At 39.6% G+C, this 7,585-nt stretch overlaps 1 pseudogene; it reads right to left on the bottom strand.

Annotated features, from left to right (window-relative positions):
* Positions 1-1,512: 1,512 nt before the first annotated feature.
* LOC100753401 lies at positions 1,513-7,308 on the bottom strand (annotated as a pseudogene).
* Positions 7,309-7,585: the final 277 nt, after the last annotated feature.

The raw sequence follows: 7,585 nt of genomic DNA, 5'->3' as shown, positions 1-7,585 counted from the left end.
ACAGCTGCTAATATAATTCAAGCACTCCAGGTAAACATCAAACTGCCATAGGAGTGAAGTTCAGAATATTGGTTTTTTTCTATAGGCAGACTTATAAGTACTGCTCTGTGAGTTCATCCATTGACAAAAATACCTTTCAGTAGAATCACACTTAAGTCACTGTACCTCTGAAGGACAACAGACCAGTCTAGTCAGTTCCAAAACAGGTGATGGTCTGACTCCATAATCATCACTGACTGTTCACTTACTGACACACTGAAGCTGATAGGAAGGCCAGAGACAGGACTATGGGTGAAGTGTCTCTGGAAATGTTCTGTCACCATTCCTTGTCACTTAGATTCTTCATTCTGCTCTCTGTCCTCTATTTCCTTCTTCATTTGAATTTATTCATCTCACTGAGTGCTTCTGTTTTGAGAGACTGCACTGATATTTGGTATTACCAGTGCCTATATTCTGTTAGTAGGTTGAAATGACATGACAGGATACCATAAGCTGGTGACCAAAAACATAGACATTCATTTCTTCACAGTTCTGGAGGATGGAATCAAGAAGTCATGATGTCCACTGAGATAATTTCTTCTAGGAGGCCTCTCTTGTTATAAATGGTACCTTTTTTATCAGTCTTCCTGCATTAGCATACCTCAACTTATCTGTGTAGTTCTGCTCCATTTTCTTTAAGATTCACCTGAATGATCTTCATTGACCTTTACTTCTTTAAAGACTCTGTTGCACATTATGAGGTACTGGGGTTATGAATTTGATAAGTAGAGTAGAAACAATTCATCCATAACATGTAGCTAACTCTCTATCTAACTTGTCTAAGTCCTAGGACAGTAACAAGTCAAGAGGAAATACTTAATTAGAAAAATTCACCTTATACATTCTGATGACCTTGCTTCCAGGGATCTCAGATTTTCTTCATTACAATAGACAAGCTCACATGATCTCAGGGTAAGACCTCAACATCCCTAATGCTTCCCTAGTCCTAGATTCCCAGTCTCTAAAACTGAAGAGTCTTTAGGTAAGTAATGATGGGAAGAGATCCCAGTCCAATCAAAAGCTGCATGTAGCATCTGTGGAGCTAGGGTCTAAATACATAGATATTTATTCATTGTAACAAAACAGGACAAAATGAGATCCCTGTTTTCATCTCTCAGTATCACTTGGGGTCCCAATCCACACTAAAACTTCAGGATGTCAGAAGGTCTGACACTGAGTGAGGACGTAGCTGTTCATGGAAAAGTGTAAAGGGGAATGGAGACATGGAAGATATTGAAAATGAAGAAGTTGAACATGAGGATATAACAAATGTTAGATAAAAAACCCAAGAGAAAGGATTCTAGGGTAGGATAATGCCTTTCTGTCTCCCTTATTTATTATCTTTGAATGTCAATACATTACTGTAGAGATGTATGAGACCCAGGAGAAGTTGGCAATAAAGGTGACAACATATAACTTGGTTTGTAGATATTAGAATTATCATAAAATAGGCACAAATGCTACCTTTGACATTCAAAAAATGGCAACATTTACAAACATCAAAGAAGGTGGAGACTCACCAGACTTGGTATCAATGCCTTGCTCCCTCTGCTGTGCACTGACCACCACAGTATGGGTTTTAATGACTGGTGGCTGTCCATTATGCTCCACCAGGCAGGTGAGTACCAGGTTCTCCTCATCGGCACATCTGTTCACCATTAACCAGCTGGTCCAGCTGTAGGTTCCATCTTTGTTTACTGTTAGTGTAGAAGGCCTTTCCATCCGGGATACATTTCCATTCTCTAACCAAATCAACCCAAGACTGGAAGGGTAGAACTCCTTCACCTGGCAGGTGACATTTTTCTGCTTCCATGTAACTGATGGCTGTTGGCTGATATCCACAATGGGTGCAACTGAAACAATACAAGCAGAAGCTGAGACAGAAAGAATCTAGGCAGACAGATACCAGAAGAATCTGAGTTATGGGGGATCAATCTGCATTGCAAGTTCATTATGGGGACAGGATCAGTATTTGTGCCAGAGTAGAGCCCCTAAACATAGCTCCTAACACATAGGTGCACAGGGTGAGTGTCCTAATAAGTGAAGTCAATAAGCACAACACCCAGATACACAGGAAAACCAATAATAACAGTAAAAATGTAGGAAAATACCAGGAATGAGGGTTATGGCTCATAATCTTTGTAGGTGTCATTACTTTTGTTAACATAAATATAATTTCCTTTATGTGCCGATCACAGTCTATGGGCCCCATTGCGTGCATGAATGTGTACTGGGAACTATGGCCAAAATCATTCCAAACAGATATGAACTTGAGCTGGGATTCAGAATAATTTACCTCGGATAGTGTCAGACAAGTTGGCAGTCCCAAGGAGAGGGCCTCCTTGCAGGGTGACATGAGCCACCTCACAGATAATCTGAGAGTGTATATCCCGAGCAACCAGCATGACCTTGGCTGTGCTGGAGATATTGTAGGAGGTGCTTTTTCCTTTGGGGTGCACAGCAGTTTGGAAGTGAGAGAGCTTATTTCCATCTTTGAACCACTTCAGTATGATGTTCCCAGGGTAGAAGCCCACTGGACTTGCATGTGAAGCTCACTGTCTCCTCAGGTGTGGATCTGACTTCTGGACCCATGACAACATGAGGAGATGGTTTTGCTACAAAGAAGCAAGAAGACAAGGGTGACATTGTGATGCTGCCACTGGTGACATAACAATTTGAGGAACCTTCTTAGATATCCCCATTGTCGTTGTTTACTGTGGTGCTTGGGATCAATACCACAGCTTCAACCACACTAAGGATCTGCTCTACTATAAGGTCATGGCTGTGTCCCAGCCATAGACATCAACTGTTTATCCTTTTCACATTCATATTTGTTTCCCAGGGTTTGTCCTTTTTCTTGTTTAGTAGCCTTTGTTCTTTTATCTCAACAATTCAGCAAAGATATCCACCAGTAAATTAGGAAGAGCAAGGCCAGATAGATACTCAATCAGGGCAAAATAAAACAATTGTCAAAATGTTTTATATTTTCTGTTATCTGCTCCTGCTAGCTTCCTCTAGAAACCTTGCAAATCTAGGGAAAATGTTTTTAGATTTGCGTTCATAGTAACCCAGGAAATAAATGACATCATAGAAGAGCCACAAAGTCAGAGCCCTTCCTGCTTCGCCCAGTTCCTTGGTTTATTTCTTGTTACCTATGTGATAGTAGTTTATCTGTGCCAAGCCTGAATTTAAAATTATGAGCTCTCTAGTCTGCATCACTAAATGGGTTTCAGTTGGACTTAGCTTGAGGTTGAAAACAGTGATTACCCTCTGTAGACGAAGCTAGAGGTAGTTCATTTCTTATGTGTTAATCTCTCCTGATTAACAGATATGAGCGTGCTCAGCAGACAGAATCACTCCGTGGTTGAAAGCATAAATATGACTGGACAAATGTGAGGAAGGAAGTGTGCTGTGTAGATGCCTTTTGCTTGAGTTATTATGTGTAACATGTTGTATTTGGAAATACCATACTTATTTGTGTTTCTACATATGTGAATTCTTCTGTAATATCCTTCAAACTAGGATTATAAACAAGTGATAATTGAAGTAAACTTAAACTGTTTGAGGGAAGTGGTATTGTTAAGGTAATTTGCCCTGATAAGCTCATAGGGATAGGTACTGTTAGGAGGTATGGTTGTGTTTGAGTAGGTTTGGCCTGATAGAGGTAGTATGTAAGATGGGGGTGGGCTTTTAGGTCTCCTTAGCTCAAGATATGCTCAGTGTGACACACAATTCACTTCCTGCTACCAGTGGATCAATGTGTAAGAGTCTGAGCTCATTCTCCAACACAGTGTCTTCAGGAATGCAGCAGGATGATAATGAGCCAAACCCCTGAAACTTTTAACCACCCCAAATAATGTTCTCCTTTATAAGAGTTTCGGTGGTCATGGTGTTTCTTCACAGCTATTGCAACCCTGAGCAAGGGAGGTCAAGACCATGATGGAGAAATCTTCAAAGATTGCAAAACCAAGCTCGTGGAAACTCATGAAATCTTGACCAACAGCTGACTATCCTCCATGGGACTGAACTAGGCCATCCATGTATGGGACACTTTTATGAAGTTTGAGATTTCTGAGGGCCTCCTGGCAATAGGACCAGGTTCTATCCCTGGTGCATGAGCTAGCTTGTTGCAGCAAATTTTCTACGGTGGGATGCCAAGCTAGGCCCTAACCCAGAAGGGGGAGGCTTGGTCCTGCCCCAACTTAATGTGCCAGACTAAGTCAACTCCCCTTGGGAGCCATTACCTGTTCAGAGGAGTGAACAGGGGGTAGGCTAAGGAAGAGTTGTGGGCCATGGTGGCCGAGGAATGGGTGGGAGGGAGAACTTTATTTGGAATGTAAAACTAAATTTAAATAAAAGTAAATAAGGAAAGAAGGAAGGAAGGAAGGAAGGAAGGAAGGAAGGAAGGAAGGAAGGAAGGAAGGAAGGAAGGAAGGAAGGAAGTTGTAAGTGACAATACAAGGTTTTGTAGTATAATGATTGTTGAAATTTCATGAAGCACCCTGAGCTAGTAGCTTCCACTTAGATGTGGGAAAATTTTGGTTTTAATAGTCCACTTTAGTGGTTCTCATTAATAGATGTACTAAAGGTCACTCAACAGGGGCTGCAGCAAAGGACAGAGAATGGGCTTAGACTACACAGTTACTGTAGGTCTCAAATTAGGATACCCAATAGAGAAGATCAGCTTCCCTAGATAACTTAATCCAAAAGCAAAAAAGAACTTGCGTAATGAGCTAATGTCACATCTAGAAAATAAGTGGATAGTCATGGAATACTTCCTGATTAAAATAATAAAATAATGGGTATGAGTTAGTTTATGTAAACTTATATAGGAATTTATATTTTGGCATAGGTGTTTGCAAATATATATAACCAATTTACTCAAAGTTCTATAATTTGTTCTATCTGAAAATCCTAAAAAACAAAGCAACTTTCACATTTTATGAAGGGATTTAATAAAAAGTTTTAAAAATAGAATCTTAACTTCAAATTTTACTAATCACTGGAACCTATAATTTTGAGACAAGAAAAAAACAAAAAATAGAAACAGTATTTATGGCTTACTTTTCCAGTAGTCTTGCCTAAACATGAAATATATGTGATACCCATTCATATGCAAAATTTCTAGTTGGTACAGATAGTCTACCATAATATTAATAAACTAAAATGAAATAATATTTTAGCACTTGTAAAGTAGTTTGAAAAGATAATTCTATAAATGCAAAATGGTAAATGTGAGTCCATTTGAATGTCATTCTGCCATGTCCAAGAACTATGTTATCTCTCACAAAGAATTAAAGAAGTAGCCAGCTGTATTCACTTTGAGGCAAAGTATGGAGAAGTGAAGCAAATCATCAAGTAAGGGACTAGAACCTTGTGTTTCTGGGTGGAGAGCACAGAAAACTGCTTTGGAGAATGAATTTGACAATCTCAGCTAATTCTGTTTGCATGAATGTGAGCAATCATAGCTAGTGGAAGTACACAGTCCTTACAGGCTTCAGCTGGTTTAAAGAGATGAGCTGGAGTCTGCACAGCAGCTTTGCTTGGGAGAAACACCAAAACCTGTTTCTGACTTTATACTGGTTTGGTAATGAAATTTCAGACAGTCCATCACATCCTTATTTTGAGTTCACAGAAATCCTAGGACACTAGTACAGGGTTTGCAACCTCAATATTCAACTTATCCATCAGAAGAACAACACAGAAATACTCAATCCTTTCAATTGCCCTAATGATGTAGAAGAAAAGCTTTTCCACAAGGAGGAGAATAGAGGATGTTACATAAGAATAAGAATAAAGGTTGTGGGATCTCTTTTGTCAAAGGTTACGTGATCTTCAATCTGTGTTACCTGTTAATGGTAGGACTGGGAACTGATGGGCATGCTACCACTCTGCCGCTAGGACCTATTTTAGTGTGTTGTCTTGCTAAAGCTCAGATGAAAAAATGTAGCAGGTTATGGACTCATGCCTTTGGCTGTGCTAGGCCAAGTCATCCTGATATCCTAGGTCTTCCTAGGTCAAAGGCACTTTCCTACATTTGAGAATAAATCTTTAGCTACAGAAGAAATATCATTTCACTGATGCCATCACTCCCACTGTTGGAATACCTACAGATTGGACACCCATTTCCCTCTGCTGTGTATTCACAGTTGTTCTCACTTATGTGAGTTATTTGTGAATCATGGTTCTCTTTGAATTAACTATGTAAAACACTGTGGCAAAGTTATTAATCACAGCTGAAAAGTACAGGGGTACTGTACTACAGTTCCAGACTGGAAAAAAACTTGCATTGCACAGCAGGCAATTTTGGAGAAGTCTTCAAAAGTTTTCTTACTATAAGGACCTTTTCATCAATGTAGCAGAAAAGTGATCAACAGATATGTGTATCTTGAAGTAGAGCACAGGAAACATGAAGATGACAAGGCTGCATGATGCCTTCTAAAGAACCAAATAATTCTAGCAACAGATCCCAAAGATCATTATGGTTATTAAATTCCTGGAAAAGTATTTGAAGAAAAGATTACAAGGTATCAATGATTCAGGAACACACATTGTACATGAATCATATTTCAAATCGCCCTTCTCCAAGAGACCTCATATCTTTACAGGGCAGGGTCTGGTATGCCATCATCCTTGGGTGGTTTGATCTTTAAAGTCTGTGAAAGATGGGAAAAGGGATGCTGAAATGTTAATAAAGTAATATAAATAATCATAGAAGGAAGACCTGGAGTACAGCACCATACTCTGTGACTCTGAAGTTGTTTGTCCAGTGATATACTTGAGGGGCTTTCTAAGTGAAGTAAACATCTCAGGGTGAACATGTCCAAAAATAAGCTCCTGACATGACCTATGGATTTCACATGAAGCTCATTTCTTCTTTCAGATGCTGGTGCCCCAAGCCCAGTAGTGACTGCACCACCACATTAAGTCTGATTCTTCAGAAAATTTTGTAGCCTCCAAGTCAGCACCCATCCAAAATCTGACCTTTTCCCATTTTCTCTCCATCACTGTGCTGTGCAAGTCACCCTCTATCATTTGGTGACATGCAATATCCTTCTTCTATATGTCCTGCGAAAGTCAGTGTTCAATCATGAGATGAAAAATCAGTTTAAAAGACATGCCATACCATGGTGCTTCTCTGTTTCAATCTTGCAGTGGCTCCCACTCACCTGGAATAAAAGCTTTGTCCATGAACATAACAGGCTCTTCATAGGGTCTTTGACAAGATACTGCTTTGTGGAAAGTTCTTCTTCTAGAATTCTGAGCCATGTGCCCCATTCTCTCTCACATTTTCTTTTTATCTTTACTCAAACTTCCTCTTTTCAGTGATGTACACACACACATCCAGTTTTCAATATATAACTCTCCAAATAGCCTTCAATTTCTCTGGATAATTGGACATGTACCACTTTTTAAAATATCATAGTTTCATGTTTTTACTTAATCATTGTCATTTTCCCTAGTAGATTCTAATCTCCACATGGGTGACTATGCTACCACTTGCATTCTCCAGTGCAGCACATGTTCCCCAAGAACATGTAGCTCC

This window comes from Cricetulus griseus, chromosome 2 (genome assembly GCF_003668045.3).
Source record: "Cricetulus griseus strain 17A/GY chromosome 2, alternate assembly CriGri-PICRH-1.0, whole genome shotgun sequence".
Classification (NCBI taxonomy): domain Eukaryota; kingdom Metazoa; phylum Chordata; class Mammalia; order Rodentia; family Cricetidae; genus Cricetulus; species Cricetulus griseus.
The sequence above is the reverse complement of the archived record's forward strand: the minus strand, read 5'-3'. Positions and strand labels throughout refer to the sequence as shown.